Genomic DNA, 23288 nt, shown 5'->3' with positions numbered 1-23288 from the left:
TCTCATGCTTTTGCCTGCTTGGGCAGAGAAGCTCCACATGTTCTTTCCTCACCTGTGTTCAGTTGGATATGTGGGATAGTTTCAAGCACTTGGATGAGGAATATGATGCTAATTACCTCCAGCTGACACATCTCAGCAGCTCAGATGTGAAAGGGAGTGCACAGTAACCTGATGCTGAACCTGGCTTCAGAGAGTGAAGCCACAGGGCTGGTCCAGCTCGTGGTCCTTGGGGATGGACTCGGGTGCTTATGTGCATCAGAAGGGTGTCGGGTACAAAGCCTGCTCGCCCATCTGCTGGTGTGCTGGAAAGGGCCCTGCCTGCAGAAAATCAAAGCAGACAGGGAAATGGAAAGAATAAAAACTGACTTCTTCAAAGTTCTACAGTCTGGGTGAGAAAGAAGTATAGCTATTGCTATATTTTTTCTTTGTTGGGTGCAACGCAACAAAGGAAGTGGCTAATGGCTGAAGCTAGGAGGTGGAAAAAGCCAGCTCTTCGTGCAATTCTTTGTAAACTGGCATAATACACAAAGGTTTATTGTTAGTATTTTCATACTAGTACGTTTAAAATAATTTATTGCATTCTAGCAGTATGACTCATTTCAAATGATAAGCACTGCCCTATTGATTCTATAAAATGTAATGCTGAACAGGGAAAAGTTTTACATGTATTTATTGTCAAGGACTATGGAAATTCTTATGTTTTGTTACTCTCCAGCCTCAGAACTAGACTTTTAGGATAAGAATTTTTTTCTCTCTCATACTGCATAGATAAAGATTTTGAATGAGCTGCTGTGTTTATTTTAGCATAATCTATTCCTAAAAGCAGGGGAACTACAAAAGAGGAATAAATATTGAGATACAGAGTTCCTATTCAGCAGCAAAAAAGAAGTATTTTACACCAAGTATGCAGCTTTGGGACAACCCCCTCCCCTGATGTATTAAAATAAGGCAGATGGGACAACTCGTCAGAGGCAGGTTTATAGAATGAATGTCCTGGAAGAATTAGCACAGGAGTCTTATATAAATCATTGGCACTAAATTCATTTTTGTGGTCTAACTGGTAATCAGATAAACAGCATTTGTGTGCTTAAAAGTCAAGGTTAGCATTCCAGATCAAAAGCTGGACATGTTTTAAAATCTTTTGCCATTTTGAGAAGGTCTTGTCTTGGGAACCTCAGTTTATGCAAAACACTTGAGCAATGGACATTGGTTGTGGAGATGAAGATAGTGGGTCTTCTTTAGATACTAACTTAAGAAATCGCCTGTTCAAGTAACAGTTTCCCTGTCTGGGGGTAGCAGAGGCCCCTATCAGGCAAGTGACTGAACATCCTCACTTCTTCTTTTCAGCAAGGATTGGGGAATTCAGCACCTTACAATAAAGGGTAATGTTTAGGGAACTATGGTGCTTCACTATAATTTGCTGTAAAGCTGCAAAATCATTCCTTTGGCAAGTTGTAGTTGAAGAATTATTTAAGCACAGTTAAACTGAAGTTTTTGACACTGTAAGTACATAGAACTATTTTCTGCAACCTACTTTTCTGGGGTTTTATCCAAAACACATTAACTAAATTTATGGATTCATTAGGGAATGCACCACAGTGCACAATGCGTCACAAGCACATCTTGACAAAAAATATGTGCTTTACTCTGACAAACAAGGATATAAAAGGCAAAAATTGCTACAGGAGAATAGTGTGGTTTGCTTAAGGCCATGCTTTTCAAAATGTAGTTTTTGTAACTGTTCAGTGTTGACAACATGCTTGCCGCTCTACAAGAGCAAATAAAAATCAGATTTTAAGATCTTTCAGCCAACATAAGAAAGAGGAGGCAGGACAGAAAGTAATGAAATATTAAAACAGGTAATTTGAATTATTGCTGTGAACTTGCAATTTTATGGCTATTGTAAAAGAAATGATTTTTCAAATGGGATTCAATGAAGAGAGGTGTAAATTTTGTGAGATGGTGTCAAGAGGATCCAAAGCAGTGTTTCCAAACTACGCCATTTCTGTTATTTTGCTCAGGCAACAGTCACACCACATAGCAGGCACTAGTTTTAGAATACTTTTCCCAAAATCTATCCTCTCAGAACATCATGTAACTTCTTGAAATGATGCTTAGCTCTCCTAAAACTAATGTTGAGAGAGAGATGTTGCAAAGGCTTAACCCCACCACCATCAGATTGTTTTCCTTTATCACTCACAGATATCATGTTTAGCCTTCACCTGGAAAAAGCTACATATGATGAGGTGAATAGCAACTTACTTTTTTCCCTTTTTTAAAATATGCATCATATAAAATATGATGTGGAATTGAAAACCACTGTGGCTTGCAAGAAAGCTAATAAAGGTGGCAGGAATCTGAAATAACAGCAGAAACCAATGGCTATGCAAGTTAAGAAAGGCTGAGAGGGCAGGGAGGGGAGTTCCCTGCATTTCCAGGAGATGTGCCAATGCGCATAACAGAAAACTAGAAAGAAAGCTCAGGTTAGGGGTAAAATAAGACTTGTGCTCCCTCGCCTTGCCCAAGAGAAGTGGGGGTGCCAGGCCTGGCAGGCCGGGAGCCACGGCGTGGGCGCTGTCGAGGCGAGCGCTCGGCAGGGCAATGTGAGCACTCGGCAGGGCAACACGGCCCTTAGGTGAAGGGCTGAACATCACCTTCCCCTGGCTGCCCTGCTCACCCCCGCCCAATGCGATACCACGGCCTCCCTATAGCAAGTTGATTCCTGAGTCTGTGGCTTCCTTTTTGGTGACAAAGCCTGCTCAAGGTACTGCTGCCCTCGCTCCCCCCATGTGCCTGGTGTGCACTGCTGCCTTGCCTGTGGCGAGGGGAGGAGGAGGGGGGACGACAGGGCAGCAGGGCCCATATTGCTGCCAAAGACACAGCCAGCACAAGACATCCCCTCCTTTCCAGCAAGCTAAGCAAGATGCCCCCATCAGTTTTGCAAGGCACCTTTCAACAGGGCAGGAGGGTAACCCCGACTGTCTTCAGATTAAACAGCTGAAGATACCCTGGGAGCAAAACCCAGGCCTGGCAGCCGCCCGTGGTACTGAGGGGGTGGTTTGGCAGCTGGCTTAGGCCGAGCCAAGGCTGCACTGTTCTTGGCAAAAAAGGCCCTGTCCTGTCTGTGCTCCCTTCCCTCCACGCGTCTGTCACGTCCCTTGCGTCAGTCTGTGTGGCTACTGCTCAGGTAGGCAAAGACATAGCATTTAATTGCTTTGTTTTTTCTTTCCCTTTCATAACCATGTCAAAATATTATAGTTGACTACTTCATCCCTGATGGGATAAAGCAAGTGCGTTCCCTCCCACTAAGTGCTGCGTGGTGATAAGTAGGTTTCTACGTGATCTGGCAAACAGAGACTATTCCTCTGCCTTGGGATGAACGAATCACTGCTGCGGGCAGATTTGTTTACTCTCAGAGCCCCAATACCTAAGCACAACTAGTGGGACCATTCCTGCCCCAAAGGCTGTTTTATGGCCTGATGACAGCCCATAACCAACATCCTTCTGGCAAGCAGCAAAGGATATATAAAAGTAGCCCAGGTGCCCTAGGTGACGCAGCTCTTTCCTTGATTTTCATACCCTCCACCAGTGGGAGCTCATCCCAGCCCCCAAAAGGGTGACTGCCAGCACCAGGGAGCACACTACGATGTTCTTGGGTGTCTATGCACCAAGTCCTATCATGCTCTTCCTCATGTTTCAGGGGGTCCCAGGTCATAGAGTCATTCTGGGGCCAGCTCCAGAGGGGAGCGGCTACCCCAAATGCTGCCTACCGAGAGGAAAGAGGAGGTCTTTGAGCAGAATTGCACCAACAGCCCGGCTTCTCCTCCCAGTGGCGATCAATCCCAGGACGCTCCACAGAAAATTAGTGCTTATCTGAGGCAGTGTTGATGCCCAAGAGATGTATTCACACTGTCTAATTTTAGGCATCTAGCATATGTGCTCTGACTAGCCTTCTGAGTACCTCCCCCTCGCTTTCCCCATTAACTCTGCAGGGAGCTCAGGCTCCCAGACTTGGCTCTTCAGTGCCGTCTCCCTCCGTTAAAGCCCAAAGTGGCCCAAAATACTCAGCCTGCACAACTGCACAATGCGTGACTCTGCTTTTCTGAGTCATGCTCGAAGGGCAGGAGCTGATAGCTGGTGCCTGAAGCAGAACGCCTGCAAAGTTTTTGCTGCTGCTGAGCCAGCCCCCACCACCCGCACAGGAGCGGTAGGAGCCAAGGCAGGACGAGGGCTCCCCAGCATTGACTACCATCGCCACACGCTTGCCACCATTTGTTCTCTGCCCCGTGCATTTGGACAGCAAAACTCGAACCCTTCCTATCTCTGAAGCAAATGGCATAGGGACCCTTGAGGCTAGGAATGTTATAATGAAGGCATAGAGAATAAAATAACAAGACTAGCAGAACAACACTTTTAGTCATTTCCAGCAATGTGTGATATTTTTATGATGTGTTTAGCTCCTGCTTTATTCTCCAATAAGATGTGATCTGTCTTACAACTGCAAAGTGCTTCAAATCTTATCCTGTAGTGATACTATATTTTATTAAGCTTGTGAGAATGATGAGGTACACCAGAGAGTAAGAGGACTGTTTGTTTAGTGGATTATAGGAACAAATTATCAAGTGCTAACACATACAACATCTTTGTGTGGTTGATCTTTCCAAATATCTGGTTTAGTGTCAGCTACTGGCAAAAAAGATGAAAAGGGAATCTATGTTACAGACAGCTATAGGGAAATAAAAAGGAAAGAAAAATGTCTTCATAATCTGTGAATTGTTTTTTTATTAGTGCAATAAAGAAGTTCTAAGAGTGTGCTCTTCACAATAAAAATGTTAAAAGTAATTGACAGGGAGTTCAAATGCAAATTTTACTGCTCTCAAAGACAAAAAAAATAAAGATTTACAAAACCTAAAGATTATGGAAATATCTTTTGGATTAAAGTGTTACTGAGAGACAGTTTTTGGTTTGGTTTTTGTACGAACTAATAAATGATACCAAACCTGATTTATAAGAACAGTGTATCTGATCAATCTAATTTTTCTGAAATGAATGAAAGGAAACAGTAAGCCAACATGAGAAATAATGAAGAATATATTGACTTGAAAAAACACTACTGAAATTCAAAAATCAAACACTCCTAGATTTGCTAATGCAAAAAAAGGTGAACTGAATTTGCTATGAATGTTTCTGGCTGTCCCATGATGCCTGCTTTCTCCCCCTCGACACGCATGCCAAAGGAGCGGTTCAGCCCTCGTATGACACCGACGCAAGTCGCCAGTGATTCTAGTCCCTGGAAAATTATCTGCTTCTCTGAGTGTTTCATTATCCTGTGCTGAATTACATTTAGTGTACATTTCTGAAAATGCCATCCTGTGGAAAAAGATCCAAATCATGTGCTCTTACAAGCACATCCTCCCTTCTCTCTGCAAAATTTTTGCCTGAGCTTAACTCCCTTTGCAGAATGACTTGATTTGTGTTCTGAGTTAAAGATCAAATTCTGGTATTTTTCTTTGCTACATTGACCCTGCTGATTTTCAGACAGGCTATTAAGGAACCTGAATTTTGTTCTTGTTCTCTTTCACTCCAAATTATTGCATATTCCCTGCTGTTGTAAGTTGCTATATGACAACTTACACCCAGGCAGAATCTGTTTCCTTGGTTCTGAAACAGAATCAGAACAGTTTTAAACCTTTTATCAAACAGTTTATTAAAGCCTATTATTAAACAGTTTTACCTTTTATTTCTCTCATCAGCAAAAACCTCTCATTCCCCTTGTGGGATCTCCCCTGTCCCTCATCTGGGACATTTAATGCTCCAGGTTTTTTCCAGCATGACTCCGGAATCACACTGTTTACTTAGAGTGAAGAAAATCAAGACATAGCCAGAATCAGACATTCAGTTTCTGATTTGGTTTCATCCTGAAAGTAGACTTTGCATGAAAAACAGTCATTTCAGTAAATCCAGCTAGCTTCTTCAAAATAATCCCTGCCTAGACCAGCAGCTGGAAGGGCAGGCATGTTGCTCCCAGAGTTCCTCACGCACACCAGAACTGGCAGATACTTGCAACAGCACAGAGCTTTTCTGTGAGCTCAATCACTGTGAAAAAATAGACATCCAGACTGACCAGGAGGAGACGTGTCAGAAGCCTGAATATACATTCCTTTTGCATACAAAAGCAACACTCAGAGGCTGCGTGTTTGGAATGCACATGATTTGGGAGACAAAGCCCATATAACAACACTGGAGTTTTAGCACTTTAATCTTTTGCTCATCAGACTTAAAGACAAGAATACTAAGAAGGAACAGTTTCACAGGTGATCTAACAATTTCCTGTTAAAAAGAAATCAATTCAGCAGCCAAAGAAAACTTGGATTTATTGTTCCATGTCACTTCTGCAGTTTAAAATAAATACCCGCATTCCTTACCTGAACTGTATGGAAAGTGCCTGGGCCATTGTTTTGAGAGCTCCTTTTTGAAAAAAACCTGCAAATTGGAAACAGAGACAAAACTTGTGACATCTGAGACTGCTTATAAATATTCTCTCTGCTCAGCAGCATTCTCAGATTAATGGTACTAGTAGAAAAAAACCTTCATTGACATACGTTCCTGAAATGCAGAGAAGAACAATGATTAAATTGGTGATGGTTTTTGCAATGCTCAAGGAGCACAGTAAATCCAAAAATACTCAGTAGATCCAAAATACTTCAGTTGACTTCACTGAGTTCATGCTGGTATAAGAGATTAACATCTTCATAGTTACGCAGGGCAGGCTGGAATCAATCTTGCCATGCATTATAAAAATCTGAATGCACATAACTTTTCATGTTGAAAATTAACAGAAGCAATATTGCAGTTGAGCACAAAAATAATTTCACTACCAGTTGCACGCTACTGACAACTATTTACAGTACTGTCTTGAGAGTATTGATTCACTCCCACAACCTGAACTATGGCTTTATAGAGTTTTTTAAGAAAAAGAAGAAAAAAAATCTTTTCCTTCTGTATTAGTTATTTGTTAACTATTTGATTTGGAATCACTTGGGCACATACCGTGCCAGTATAACCTCTATGGACAGGGACAGCTGCCAAGCACAGAACATACAGTCTCTCCTTCTCCCCTTTTCACGCTCACTGCCTGGTGACTGTAGGCTGTCTTATTACAAAACCCAACAATCTTTGCAGTGTAGGTGGTTTCAGACAAACAGAACAATGACAAATAACACATCTGAGAACTGAACAACAGGCTCGTCTGATGGCATAAGCCATGCTAAGGGATGATTCAGGAGCTCGTTTGGGTTCCTTTTCTCTTTCCCCAGATTTTTAACCTACTCATTGTCAGATGCCTTATGACAAACTGAAAAGGCCAATGCCATACGTAGGCTGACTTTCTGTTCAGCTGCTAGGTGACTTCTCCCAAACTGGCACCTACTGGAGCTCACTGCAGTTTCTGTTCAGGGCTTATATCTGGATTCACTTTATCACTGTTTTCTTGGGTCTTTCTCCTATATGGAAAAGCAACAGAGGTAGAGTGTGTGTCAGGGCTGGGCAGCAGGCTGTGCAGCCAAGGGTAGAGACTAGGGAACTTACACAGCCAAAGACTTTGATTTTCTCTTGTTCTGAAACTTAAGCCTTAGCAAAAAAGCACAAGAAAAGGAATTGGGTTCAGAGATTGTTACTGAGGTCCAATAGTGCTTTAGACTCACTTTGCACTGGTGGGAAAGTCTCTCAACAGGACAGTGCAATGGAGGACGAAACCATGCAGCACTTCCAGCAATGCTGCTTTAGTGGGCTAATCTATCCCTATGGAAAGGGCCCGATCATAATGTCCATTAGTGAGAAGGAAAGAACCAATCCAGTGAAGTTAGAAGACCTGCAGCAGTATAAAGTAATTACACCTAACAGCAAGTTATATGAAGGATTTCTTCTTGGAAGGAGACAGTGAAAGGCAGCAAACAGTATGTGGATGCTGACTCTGAACAGAGCTTCAGCTGCAGCCCTTTTCCAAAGCTCTAACCTCCAGCAGCAAGACAAAACATCCAGCATTCAAGTCTACATAGTTGCCAGGAAACAAAAAGTGCAGAAAAATCATCATACGATCATGCAAGCCTAACAGTCCAGAGACAATACTTGTTCTGTAACTGCGTTCTGTCCATTTTCCTTCCATCCTCCTCTCTAGGAAGTCAGTTGTTTGAGACCAAATGTTGCTAGTCAAATATCTCAACTGACTTTAAAAAATAAATAAACCACACACAAAATAGCCCTGTAATCGGCCACAACACACAGCTTCTCCAGAAATGTTCAGGAACTGTGAAACACTGCTTGCTGGGTAATAACATCTTAAAAGGGGTATTCTGGCGTTATGCATATATAGAATGACCACCAGCAATGTTGCATCAGGGAATCCTTTTGCTGTATGCACCAAAGTGAGGAGCCCTGATGAGCAAAAGGGAAATGTATAGCTGAAGAAATCCCAATGGCAAGACTTCTGGTGTAGTCTGAGGTTTTTCCTGTAAATGGGGTTTTTTCCTGTGCTTGAAGTTATAACCGAATGCTCTTCTACAGAACAATAGCAGTCCCAGAAAGCGTTTCGTTAAAATAAAGAAGGACCAAAACCAAAACGTTTTAAACTTTTTGAAGAACAGAGGAAATCTAACAGACCTAAGAGCTCTGCTTTTCTTTTCCCTTAGTTATTCTTGGCTAGCTGTCTTAACACTCACTTTTTATTTATTGATAACTTCTCTGAACTCCTGTGAGCTCATGTGTCAAACCATATACTCTGTCACATACAGTCAATTAGTTTGCATTGTCTGAGTACTGCTCATAGCATTTAATACTTGTGGGACCTAACACAATTATCTTCTTTTATGGGGAAGTCTTAGAGCAGTCAATGGGAACACTGGGTGAACAATGACTGCAGGAGTACAGCCTTTGCTTTGCCTAATATTTCTCAAGTGTCAAGGCACAAAACACCCTCCTCCAAAAAAACCCAAGCCAAAAAAACCCAGCAACCCAGCCATGAGTAGGAGGATTCTTTCTTCCTTCTCTATAGCACAGAATGGTTAAAAAAGACTAAGAGTCACAACTTATCATCATTCACACAGGTGCAATGATCAGTGGAGGACTGATTTCCCAAGGGTGGAACATTGTCCTGCATCTATAGCTTATTGGCTATAAATCAGAAGTGCACTGCTTTGTAGCACTGGTCATGGGTTTTCAAGGGTGCTCCTCAGTAGCTGTATTTTGCTCTCAGAAAGGGCATTTGTGAAGTGCCCACTGCATTTCACCAGAAGCAAAATCTGTCCAATACCAAATACTTTCGAAAAATATCACAAGCTAAAGGACAAAAGTATTTCTCACAAAATCATTACTACCATTTTATTTCACTACCACATTTTCATTACTACTATTTTATTTCACATAAAATAAAAGACTACATTAGCCATGCCTGGTGACTAAAAAAACTAAAATGAGCAAGACTGTAGTTGCAAACTGATAACAATTATTAGATATATTCATATTTATTTGAAATTCATCTTGAAATTTACTGGCAGGCTTCCAGGGGAAATACTATTGTATTATCAGCGCTAACAAGGTAAGGAGCATCACTGCATAGGGAAAAGCATACAGACGTGCTTTTCCTGATATTTTTGAAAGTTTCTGAAGAGCCACACATTCTACAACACCACATGTCTAGCCTAAACTTGTAAATAGGGTAAGTAATTTCAGGTTTTAAGGTACACTACTGGGCATCAGAGTATATGAACACCTTTGAACAAGTAACATCACCAAGACAGACCACAGCAAATGCTACATTAATTTCCCAGTCTAAGTACAGATAAAACTGCAGTGTTTACTGCAGTCAGATGGCTAGTTTTGAGGCACCACCAAAAAACTTAATGGATAGCTGGCAACTTTCCACTTGTTACAGATCTTCAAACGTGACACCAAATTCAAACATACTGACCAAAGCCAAGTTCTCTTTTACTTCTGACCTGAACAGGGCTCACAATCCAGCGCACATAGCTTTTTGTATGTTAAAAGATGAAAACACATCCTCTTAATTATACCATCTTATTTTAAAATAGCTTTTGATGGTATTGTTTTAATAAATGTAGCTGTGATGATTACATACAAGGTACAGGAAAAGCCTGTCTTTAAATGACTGCAGCCAATGTCATTTACAAGAAATGAATTTGGCCCAGGATGGGTTATAAAGGGCACTTTATATTATATTAAGGTGTTTATCGCCAGGAAAGCTACTCTCTTTAAATCATTTTTAAAACAAATTTTCACCTCTCTCTCCCCAAAACAATAAGCGAATGAGGCTGATTTGAAAGTTACAGTCTGCAAATGCTACTAATCCATTAAAAAGTCAATTAGATACTATCTGAGTCAAAAATCAAAACAGATTGACACAGATACACCGAATGTTAAATCTATCTGCACAAGCACATAGCCCTGAGAATACTCTGACCGTATAATGATCATGAAAGACAGGTAGTAGTATAAAACATTCAAAATATTTTCTAATATTCTAGTATGTTCTAACTAGAGAAACTAAATGAATTACTTACAGTATGACTTCAATAATAAAAAAAACCCCTGAAATACATTACTTACAACAATATATGCAGGCTTAATACAAAACCATGCAGCAAATGGCAATACAATAACTGACTATTGGTAACCAGAGCCACATTCTTCCCACACTGCAGCACAGGAGGGAAGCCCTTTAGATTCATCCCTGCATGTCTCTGATCCCATTAGCATTCTGCCAGCTCATTCCTGAACAGTCTACAGTAAACATGTAATGCAGAAAAGAAGCCAAGAAGGCGTAGCAGAGAGTGACTGATGGAAAACAATTAGGTCTCCTTGCAGTTTTTATATCTCTAAGTGAGAACTGTATAATTTTAACTCTGTTAAAATACCATGGGTATACAGTAGATTGGAAGGACAATACTCATCTTTTTTTTTCTTTCTTTTCGGCTGTTGTCCTGAAACAATCAAACAGACCAGTAATTGTCTCTTTTTTTGCATCTGGTCTCATTCTCTCAGGTTAACTGAAGCAGCGACAGTGTTTCACTTTACCTCTGCATCCTCCTCTATCTATATTGGACAGTTGCACAAAGACTGCTGTTTGAAACCCTTCCCTCCTTGTTTCTATCATGCTGAACATGTTTTACTTCATTCTTATTTTTTACATAAGAGAACATCCCTGACATCATCAGAAAGAGCCTGTGAAACAGAATTTATTCCTTATTGGGAAAATGGCTGAAGATCCAGCCAGATCATACAGACTGGCAATAGTAAATTCTTCCATCTCCATTCTGACCATGACCATAGATATGACACTCTTCTGCCTTACAGAGACTGCCTACTGCACCTGGGAAGCAGCCACACTTAAGTTGTTTGGTTATCTTCATTTAGGCTTGGACTATACTTTTCTGAATTTGTGCCTGTGGATTCATTTTGATACGAGAAGAGTGAAAAAAGATGAAAAACCTTCTTCCAGAAACACTTCTAAAACCAGATGAACATGTTCCTTAAAAGCTTTGTTAAATATCATAAATAATAACATCCAATATGGCTCAGTCTGCATGACTCTAGAGACCAATGATTTTGGCCATGCTTCTATTTGTCCATAGTCAGAAATCGCATAAGCAATGATCTTTCATGTTTCAATGCTCCTTCCTCCTTGCGCTGTGACTGTCTGGCAGCAGCGGTGAGGGATGGCCAGAAGTAAGAGGAAGTCAGGCACCACCGCCCCCGCACCCTAGGAAGCAAGATTACTCTATCTGGCCTTGGACAGAGCAACCGTGTATATCCTGAACACTTGGTCTGCTGCAGAACCGCAATTCCACTGGCAGGAGTACTGTCTGGAGACAGTTACTCTTTGTCCTCCTGTTTCATCCTGGCATGGTCTGAGACAGTGGCAACAGCAGTTGTTCAAGGACACAAGTTGCTCCAGCTTTGAGTGTTGGAAAGGCTGCTGTCAGTGCAGCCTCAGGCAGATTATCAAAGACCTTTCAGCTCCTGCTCTCCTCGCTGAAGGAAGAGGGCTACTAAAGTCAGCTTATAACCAGCTGCCACGTGGATGTAAGTGGCCAGCTTCCTAGCTTTGCAATACCTCAATAAGTAAGTGAAATCTGCTCTCTGAAGAAGTAAAGAGACATCTGTGACAATGAAGATCCAGTCCTTCATAGAGGACTACAAAGACTATCATAGACCTGCAGTGGCTTATATAAGAATGATTCTAACCTGGGCACTCTAGGTTTTCAACTAAACTTCTCCAATGTGTTCCCAATGGAGAGAAAAACAAAAAAAAAAAGATATCTGATCACAGTATTTAGGGTTTCATTAACCTGGCACATCTGGGTGAATGGAAATAAAAAAAACTTGAAAAATTGGAAACCGCTATCATTTTTAAGAATTTGTGGTGATGCTGGAAAACTTTAAAACAAAGTCGGACTTTTTCTTCAGCTGTTACACTGTCCCGAGAGCATGATACATTTGTTTGGTTGCTTCCCAGTTGCTCTTTACTTTCCCTGTGTTTCATATGCACGAGGACTCCATTTGACTGAGCTCTCCATTCCTGAGGAAGAATCAACAAGTCCTTTATTTATGGTATATTCCCTAAGTTCATTGCATTCTTTTGCTTTTTAAATCTACGCCATGTGTTAAGCCTTCACTCATTGTAGGTAACACTGGTTATGTCTTATCTCCAGAAATCACTTGTAGCACCTGCTGTGCTCCGTCAACTACTGATGTCCATAATCAAAGCTTTCAAGGCTGAATATAAAATGAAAGCCTCTCCAATCAAATCATTGCTAGACCTCTTCTGGAAATAGTACCAGGAACTGCATGAAGGAACACTGATGCCAGAGAGCTACTTTCTATGTTGGTTTGCCAGCTTATCAATTCTCATTATTGTACAATAAAGGAAATAACAATCTGGTTTTATGGGACAGCATACCAACTTGTCCTCCTGTTAACAGTGGATTTGTAGCAATAAGTCAATTTATTTCAGCAGCATTCATCTAGCTATTACTCCCACAGCAGAGTCTGGATTCCCAGTTTACAGGAGAGGCCATTTGAAACAGCTTTTTTTTTTTTTTTTTTTAACTGTCTTTCACAGAGCTCAACATTGAATTGCTCACTGATGAGCTGCACTGTCTTAGGTACCACATCACTAGGCTAAATGAAAACACAGCCCTCATGACAGAGTGAAGACCTTTACTGGAAAAAATGTCACAACAAAAAGAAATCCGTGGGGACAAAAAGTGACTCTCTACTCGCTATAAGCGGACTTCAAATGATAGAGTCAGCTGGAGGAAAATATACAAGCAAACAAAACACAGTGGAGCATGATAGACTAAATTTATTCCAAGTATAACTCCAACCAGCTGGCCAGTGTCTGCTTGTCAAAATTTGTTTAATGGGGAAAGAAAGAAACATTATAAAGTATAAAATGTGTTCTAGAATATAGAGCACGTATTTTTCATTTGGATGAATCAGGATGTCTTCTACATATTGCAGGTCTGTGAGACAAATTACTTGTTATTGCAACTTCAGTATCAAGCTATGATCCCTACCATTTTTGTGAAGTCCCCCTTAACTCCCTCCTTTCTATTTGAAAGCATTCTGTAAATACCCAATCTATTTTCTTGTGATCACAGCAAACAGGGGTTTGAGGGATTTTTGAGCATATACGAGATACATGTGTATACATGTATTTATGCTCCTTCTCTACAGTAAAAGCCTGCATTATCTGTACAAGCTTTTGGCTAGCTGTTCTGCGTAAGATATGGGTGTCTTATTCATAGTCGCTACCTCGGAAATTCATTTGTTTTAATGTAGTTGCATACAGCAAGCTGTAAAGTAGCTTTTATGAAGCCAATAATGCAGATATAATACTTGAGGAATTCCTTTTGGTTTGGTTATATTTATTTTTCCAAACATTTTGTTTGAGAGAAAACGAGATTGCTATCTGCTGTTTCCTTATTTTTTTGCAGGAAAGCAAAGGGTTGTTGACTTCCTCTCCCCTCCCTTCCTTCCTTCTTTCTGAAGGTACTGTACTCATCTGAAAAAAAGAGAACGAAATGATTGTTCCTGTTCTCTTTCTTAAGTCATTTGAAACACTGTCCCTGTTAGTTTTCTAAGTTTACTGCAATCTCTGCACAGGGGGAGAGAGAGAGAGAGAGAGAGAGAGATTACCAACATGAGAGCAGGTAGAGGGTTTAGGGCAAGATTCCTTCCAGCTGCAACAATTGGTAAGTTAAGTAAAAATGCTTTTATGGCTAACTCTTTAGAAGTGCAATATATATATGTTTTTATATTCAGAAAAGGCATTTATCAGATATACATTTAACTGGTAAAAAGGTAATCATATGCATTGACAAGCAGTATATTTATGGTATAGATATTTATGGTCAGGTTTTTGGATACTAGTGATAACAGTATGTGATTTAACCAATGCAGACAAGAAAATGTTTTCCAGTGAGATTGATAAAATTCATAACTTAATATGCTGTGAATTTTGCATACAGAATTTCACTTACCAGAATCTTGTTACGGGCTTCACTGACTTTACCATGAACATTTCAGTAACCTCCACTGGGTCAATGCTGAAATACAGAAAGAAGCTGTGTCATATGCAAATTAATGTATTTCATATATCATCTGCTACTACTGAAATTTGCACCAGCCTACCAACCTGTGCTGCAGTGGGAGAAGAGTTACTAGCATTTTTTTTCTTGAAATGGTACTGTGTTTATGAGTGCACATGTGTTTATCTCTGCTCGTGCGTGTACATGACTAGCCTGGAAACAATGACATTTAAGACATGCTAAGACAGTTCTAGGTTCTTGCTTGAAAAAAAATAAGAAAAAACAGTTTGTGTTGCATAGTACGCAACCAAGGTTGACGACCAGCAGCAGTTAATAGGATGGACTCAGATGTTATTTACTGCCTGTACTGTTGTAGATACCCATAATGTCTTCCATGTCAGGCATAAACACACAAGAACTATCAGAAGTGGCGCATACAATGAGCAGCCGAACATTAGAGTATATTTCACACACTTGAAGAGAAAAATTCCCACACTTTTATAAAGCAGAATGCAGAGAGGCAGAAGAATTAGAACAGGTGATCATTTCTCTACAGAGAAAATGATCATCTTGATCACTTGAGGATCAGCTTGATCATCTTCTGGACCGATATTTGCTTCAAGCTGCAGCTCTCGGAAGCGTGAGCTGCCCTGCGGGATGCGCTCCAAGCAGCGGGCAGGAGGCACGGGGGCAGGAGGCACGGGGGCGGGCAGGCAGGCAGCCCCAGTTGCCCCAGCCGCTCCCACCCAGGCGCCCAGGCTGGACTGCTGCCCCCACAGCCCTCTGCCCTGGCCCCCTCGCTGAGCAAACTGCCCGCACAGGCTTTTTATCCCCTCTGACTGGTACCTTTCTGCAAGTTTTTCCATAGGAAGGAGTAATCTACCCCAAATTTAGCCTGATTTCTGGGGAAGCTGTAGATTCCCTTCGCTTTAAGAGCAGCAGATGCATTCTGTCAAAAGAGATGAACCAGTTTCTACAACTCTGTAGCTTAATGTTGCAGCTGAGTCAAGTCTCATACAAATTATTAGGTCTACCTGATGATATTTACCTACGAAGAATTGTCTGCTAATAGCCAGACAATGCCAGATGTTGCCATGAAAACCACTCATTTACATCTTTCACTTGGGACATATGGGTTTGTGCTTTACCTGACTAAGTACTGATTCAAACTAAATAGAGAATTAGGACAGCTATTTGAAAGTCATGGGGCAAACATCCGGAAAACCACTTTTTACTTCAGGTGAGAAACCGAGAAGTCTTTCAAACATTTGAAAATAGTTAAGCCCTGTCTTTGAAAATCACAAAATTACTCTGTTGTGGTATTTTGCTCAAACAGCAAAGCATTCATCTGGATTGCAATCTCCTGTAAGTTTTGATGTGGTTAGTGCAGAAGTTCAGTTTGCCATTTAGGTAAGAGCCAGTTGCAGTGCTTAGGTACAGATTTCATTTTTGAAGATACTAAACATAAGTGCATTCTTTATTTAGACCACGTATATGATAAATTTTTTCTCTGAGAGATTGTAAAAAGGAGATAATCTGAATACATAAATAATAATATATATGCTTACAGTCATAGTAGATGGACAAAAGCAGTACATGCTTTTTCTAAATCCATTCCTCAACAATATGCACAGAGAAAATGCATTTTAAAAACAGTGTTTAATAATTTGGTAGTAAAAACAGACCTTGAGCATTGAACTTGGTTCTTGGATTTGACCTTTCAGTTTCATTTTTCCTTCAAATAATACTTTTTTGCAGTCATTTGGAGTTTATTTGTTTTCACATTGTATATTTTATTGTTAGGATAGCTGTAACATGGTTTAATAGAATGGTAAATAAAACAACTAACATCTCGCTGGAGGGGTCAGGAAAAGGATATTTTTGGCTGATATGTTACCCTTATCTTACATTGCTGAGGTATTTACAAGCAGAAAAGGGTATATTCTCTGATGTCAGATTTGACTATAGATCCACTACCAGCTTATGGCACAAACTGAATGTGAAATGAGTTTTCAGTTATTCATTTCAATGTTATTAAAAAAATAAAATTCATGGATGCCATTAATCAGGACTATAGAGAGATGACCTTGTTTATTTTGCTTAAAAGCTTGCTACTGCTATCTCTAAAAGCTTTCTTTGTATACGTAGCATAAATAAGTAAAAGTCAGGAAGTATACGCATTTCTGATTATTTAATATTGGCTATCATTTTCCCAAAGGCTTATCTGAAGCCATTATTTTCATTTGTTTTGTTATGAATTATGATGAATCAAATTATAGATGGATTTTGCTTCTGTTCTGAAAAATAAAATCAAAACTATACTAGTGATGTTGAGGATGATAGGGAAATCAGTTGTAGCCCATGGAAATCCAAAGTTAATGGGTCTGATCCAAAAAGCACAGACAGCAATAGAAGTCTTTCGAGAAAAGTCAGATGTCTTTCTGTACTTAGGAACAGATTCTTTAATGGTGAAAACTGATTTACAACTGTTGAGAATCTGAGTTTTGGATACTGAATACTAGAGCTGAGTTACATTCCTGCCGACATTTCTAATATAGATTTTTGACCATGGGATAATTTAGTCTTTGCATTTTAATAAGTTTCTTATTGTTGTTTGCTCATTCTTTCCAACAAACACGTCAATACGAGCCTTGCCTTAGTACTGCCTAGAATGTAGAGCAGATGCCGGTGGACGGAGAGGTGCCATGTGCAGTCGGCAGATGCACAGATCACCATGTCTTTTAGATGCCATTTCTAGTGGTGCCAGATAGATATACCAGTATTTAGAATGGAAGAAGCATAGATGTCTGAATCATAGTAACAACCCAAGACAAGCCTCATACAGAGGAGTACTGATTGCCTTGGATGGAGCTTATATTGGCTTCAGTCTTTGATATTGCAAAACCTGGATGATGTAGAAAGACTTCTATATGAACAGACCACTCCACTCACACAGACAAGTCAGCAGGATTTTACGCCGAGAAACAAAAGCAGTAAATACTGCATAATATAATAGGGTTTGGGGGCTACGATGGTTCAAGGATACAAGTAAGGAAAAGGTTTGTAAGGAGAAATAGCCTCTTACTAGTTGTTCAGAAACTAGCCAGTTTCTGAGTGCTAATGCATGTTCACCAGTAGCAATTGGTTTAACGAAGAAAACTGCTCCTTCCAATAGACATTGCAAGTGCATGGTAGGTTGCTGCAGATAGTAGTAATATCATTCATTTATTTGCTGGACTAAAAAATTTATACCCCAACCAATTTTTTAAAATTAGCTAACCCTTAAAACCAAATGAACATTTTCTTCTTGAATGCAGGAGTTATTATTATTTTGCGTTCTTATTTCCCATTGCAGAAGACCACTGAAAAGGAACAAATATCAGCTTGGAGAAGAAAGAATTATAGTGGGAAAAAGTAAAGCCTTTAAAAAGAAGGAAACAATGCAAAAAAAAGTTTGTCTGAAAAAAAGACAACTCAGGGCTATCCTCTTTCTTGTTGAAAAGCTGATGTTCTGAAACTAAGAATGCAGCTCTTGCTGCTGTGAAAGTTTCAGAAGAATTTTATGGATGATATTCAGATTTTCAGCTAACCAAGAGGTCTAAGTTAATATTCAGCAGTTATTTAGAACACTTATTGAGCTTCATGGTGGATGACTGATTTTTCTTTATATCTATCTGGCAAGGATCAGTCTTTCTTGCCTGGCTTATACAATACTAATGATCCAAGGAGAAATATTACTTAATTTTTGTTTAACTTCTACCAAACTTAATACCATGTGACTTGGTTTTATAAAACAAATGGGTTTACACTAGTGTTACCCTGATCTGTATAAGCAAAATAAAGCATGTTCCTTCTAAACCGACAATGCTGAGTGTATTAGAAAGATTTCCAATGGCACAGGAAACAAATATGCTAGGTAATCATATATTAAAAGAAGATATTTTCATGCTCTGAAGATTACTGAAAGAAATTCTGTGAATATTTGCCTAAATGGTCATTTGTATTTTTTTTACTTTCCCTCCTTATTTCCTGCTTCACAAACTAGAAAGACACATTATTAATTATTTCAATTGAGGAGGAATTTTACTTTTTCTCTGTTCCCTCTCCAACTATGAAAACGAAAACACCAACACATTTTCCTTCCACTTTGTGGATATGCATGAATTCATGTGTATAAATTTTTATTTGGTCTAAAGAAACCATGAAACCTCAGGTAGGATAAAAAGTACATTTCCTGAAAACCTTCATTCCACTTGTCAGTATTGATAAAAATTAAAACGGAAAACATCCAACTTGCCATTTGCTCATGCTTATTAGAAACATTAGAATTTGGGGAACACTCAGAGATGCAAATGTTCATTGAATCTGAAGGTTCCTAGCATTCAGCTACAAAAATCTACACAGTAACTCGAGTCTCATATATTGATAACATCACTTTTCTCTAATAAATTAGGAAAAGGTACAACTGATTTAAAATTGAAAGCAAGGCTCTGAGAAGGGTCATACATTTTTAGCTGTATTTTTAGGTGATGCTGTACTGCAAGGAATACTAACTTATAGCAAGCAGGTATTAACCATACAATCCTCTGTTCAGAGGCCTGATGAAGAACAGAAGCCACCTAATTTCTCTGCATAGAAAGAATGTGTCAGTGTGGCATTCCCAGTATGGAGAAACTGAGAGAAGTAGATGTAGGAGCTCTAGGATGGGAGCAAACTGCTTTACCCCTTTTTTGAGCAGTTTAGTCTTTCCTAGCTAGAGACTGAGTGCTCCTAAAAGCAGCAAGATGACTCCAGCCTTCCTCTTCGCTAATTCGTTGGTATTCCCCAGTAGCGCATAAATCACTTATGCTTTAGCTTTCTGTGGCCAAAGTTGCAATATAATTATTGGACTCTTTTGCAGCAACAAAAAACCTACTATTTTTCGGAGGGCTACATGCTGGACCTGTTACTACTCCTCTGGAAATCAATGGCTAAAATCCAAAGGTTTTCTAGGATCTTTATAATTGGAAAAAATCTATGCTCTAACATCCAATACACTAGATTTAAACCAAACTTAAACCTACCTACTCTAAAGATACCAAAGATAAACACATTGTGAAGTACAGTCACTATTTCAGGTTTAGTTTTAAGCATCTCTTCTGAGATGCTTTCTAAGGCAGGTATCCCCTTGGTGTTTTGGGCTCAGAAAAAAATTATCAGGAAGCATTATTTGAAAGGACGTGTCTTTCATATAACACTTCCAGGTAGCAGGATATTTTTCTACCTGTCTCCCTTTTCTTATAAGTATTTAGAATAAAGGCATAATGAAAATAATATCAGGAGGTGAAAAGGAAAGTGATGGCCTATTGTTAGAGCATCCCTTAGCTTGTAAAGAACTGTTTGAACCATCTGGCCAGCCCCAATCCACACTGAGTTGGTTCCTTAGTGCAGATTTCTGAAGCCATGAAGAGTCTCCTGTATTCAGTCCAAGTTTATTGTCCTGTCAAAGGAATCACAGAAAACTATACAGAAATGCCTGGGTGAGCCAGTTGTCAACAATGTGCTCTTAGGTTTACCAGAAACTAAAAACATCCATGTATAAATGTGCAGGAAGTTAACACTTTTCTGCAGGACCACAGCAGAGAATCACAACAGCATGAGTTTTATCAAACAGTTTTTCTGCATAACACTCAACTCAGAACATGAAGCCACCAAGGTTCCCAGAACCAGTATATGCCAGTAGGGAGCATTTTATCAAGATGCTACAGACGCAGTCCCACACATCTGAGAAATGGTGCTGACAACATCCTCCTCCATACCGCTCTTCTCCCACCAAAAAAATCAAAATATTAATCAAAGCCTTTTGACCCCAAATATATTAATTTCTTCTTTGTTGCACCACATGAGGGAAAACCCTCCTAAGCTTAAATCACAGGTAAAGAAATGCAATCGAACAGAAGCCACAGGACTCTACAGGCAAGGAGTCATGACTTGGGATTCCCTCTGCTGACTGCGGTAAAGATTTGCACTAGCTCCTTCGCTACTGGAAAAAGAAAAAAAAGCATGAGCAAGCACCCATTTGAAGGCAGTTAGCCCAGTGAGTCAGAGCAGAATTCACACAACTAGGTATCCTTGGACCTTGTCACCCGAGCACAGCGCCGCGCTCCCTGCCATGCCTCCCCCATACAAAACAACAATTTCTATCAAATCTTCGAGGCTTTTGGATATGGGACTTGGCATTTTTCTGGGTAAAATCTCTGAATGGAATGACTTTTTTGTTATTTATTTGGGTGGAGATTTTTGACAGAGAGAGACATATTAATATACAAGTTTTTTACAAAACTATTTCATATTGCTGGTTGGGCATTCTTAAACATAGGGTAGAATCTATGGTTTAAGTTTTTTTCAGTTTCATTTTTCTTAGAATTAAAATGATAATTGAGTTAGTATCCAAAACAGGCCCTTGGCATCACTAAGGGTGAAAGACTATTTCTGCAGTGGTTTGAGAAATGTTCAGAATTCCAGATTTCAAAAAATGCTGAGTTTCTTCCTTCTTTTTTTCCATCAAAAATAATTCCTTATTTGTTCGTCGCTCTAATCCCTGTTCCAGTATCTGCTGATGATGTTTGGCTAAGTCTGAACTCCCATTCCCACTCCTTACCCTGGTTCATTGTATTCAGTAACACTGGCATTTTAAATCTGTTTCAGTTTAAAATAATTAACCTCAAGAATTTTTCCCTATTAGTTAATTTACATGGCGGTTTGTTTGCCAAGTGATCAGGAGCACAGAAGCCATATAAACTCTTGATAAATGTCAGATTTCTTTTATCTGCAGCAGCTAACGAGCAGCCATTTTCAGAACCTTCTGGAAGTCAGCAAAATACGTAAGCGCTCTGTGCAGGATGCATTTGGGGGGTCAGAGAGGGAAAGTGTTTGCTTCTCTCGCTATTCAGTCAATGACAGGATTCAAGTTTGGCATCACAGGGGAAGGGTAAAGCCAGAGCGGAAGTCATCTTAAATTACTTCCTTGCAGGCATTTCATATGAGCAGTCAAAAATACCATTTTAAGCTGGAACTAAAGAACTAAGCGCATTGCTCTTGAAACAAAATAAACTAAATGGATTAAAAAATGAACCTCCTCATCTGAATGCAATTGTGAGATGAATCTGAAGGCGACCTTTTTCTGAACAACAAACAAATATTCTAGTTCAGCCCATGATGAACGCTTTAACACAGGTTTTATGCTCTGGCAGTCTGGAAAGCAGAGCTCCCTAACCATAATGCAGATATATCAGAAGCAGTTTCCTCCCAGTGCCCCAAAAATTTGCCTTAAGAGCTTGTCTCTCTGTGCTTGAATCTTGGGTTTTCTCCTGCTCTTTGAGTGCCAGTGGGACTAAACACAGCAGTGTCCTAGGAACGGCACTGCCCTCTCTGGCTCCTCAGCTTTTCAGAGGGAAATGGCTAAGTCACTACTGAGCCATCTTAACTGCAAGTGCAAATATAATTAATTGCAAATGTACAAGAATAGAGGTTAATAGGGATTAATTTGTCTTTTCAGCCAAGCAGCTTTTGCAGCAAGAAGTCTGCTCAAACTTCAGCCTTGTATTCCTGGCTGACATTATACAGAACCAAATTTACTTAGATCTCCTAAATGACTAGGAAAGTATCATCTGGTAATAACTTTTAAGGAACTGGACACCGAGATAGATGTTGGCAGACACATTTTTCCTAATTCTGCCAATTTCTGGATGAAATCCTCTTCTTTCAGTTCTTGTGGTATAGAACATCGCTTACTGGAACATGTGGCACACACCATTTTAGCAGCCTTCAATTTCGCTATGAGTTTTGAACTGTGTGAACCAAAGAATTCAGAGTAAAATAAAAACAAAATACAAAATCTTGGTCCTGCTGGAGGTTAGCAATACTCCCCATGTTCAAATAAAACTAGAGTTTCATTAAAAATCTAATCTGTTCTGGAGACTTTATATGAAAACTCCCACACAATCATCTTCTCCTCTGCACTTCTGCAAGTAAATGCACATATTTTACCTGATACTTTCTTTTTGAGGTACCTGTAGCTTTACATATACATATATTATTCACGAGGTGCAATTGCTTTCTGATACATTAATTGCTAATGATCTGGGAAGGCTGAAGGTGCCCCTCAGCTACCCTTTAAGACAACAAAGAGATGGGAGGAGACCAGACCATCTCTCTGGCCTCCAAAGAGGTGATAACCATGTTGGGGCTACTGTAGGAAGGAAAACTCAATCTATTTCCTTTTTAAAGTCATGAATGCCAGTGAAAGGTTTACTTTCAAAACAACACCCAAAGCAGGACAGTATGAGGGTTATGGAAGAGTATCCTTCTTTGTTCTAATTCTGGAGGTTCTGCAAAGCTCCATTATTTGTTTAAAAATAATACTACTGCATAGCTCAAAACCCTTCTCTCCCCACTTCACTGTATACTGTTTAATGGTTGTGCTTTGGAGGTAGAAAGACTCTGCCCAAAGCATTCTTTCAAAGACTCCACACCATTCAAGTGTTGCTATTTTATCACCAGGTCCCTCCTTATATCTATATTATTTATTTTTTCTTCTGTTCACCCTCTCTCTTATAATATCTGGAAGGTGAGAAAAACAAATTCCTAAAACTGCATTAGTGTGATCTGATAATTTTCCAGAGGAAAAATTATTTAATGCAT

The 23288-nt window shown here is 39.7% G+C and overlaps 1 protein-coding gene across 2 annotated transcripts in view; it reads left to right on the top strand.

The window, feature by feature from the left end:
- The first annotated feature begins 14125 nt into the window (after positions 1 to 14125).
- The window catches only part of LOC135324690 (zinc finger protein 366-like), a 36411-nt gene continuing 27248 nt past the window's right edge, over positions 14126 to 23288 (top strand). For both annotated transcript variants that reach the window (XR_010385988.1, XM_064501454.1), the window contains exon 1: positions 14126 to 14270. The gene's annotated coding sequence lies outside the window, so the exon portion shown is untranslated. The remainder of the gene's footprint in view (positions 14271 to 23288) is intronic.

This window comes from Dromaius novaehollandiae, chromosome Z (assembly GCF_036370855.1).
Source record: "Dromaius novaehollandiae isolate bDroNov1 chromosome Z, bDroNov1.hap1, whole genome shotgun sequence".
Classification (NCBI taxonomy): Eukaryota; Metazoa; Chordata; class Aves; order Casuariiformes; family Dromaiidae; genus Dromaius; species Dromaius novaehollandiae.
The sequence above is the reverse complement of the archived record's forward strand: the minus strand, read 5'-3'. Positions and strand labels throughout refer to the sequence as shown.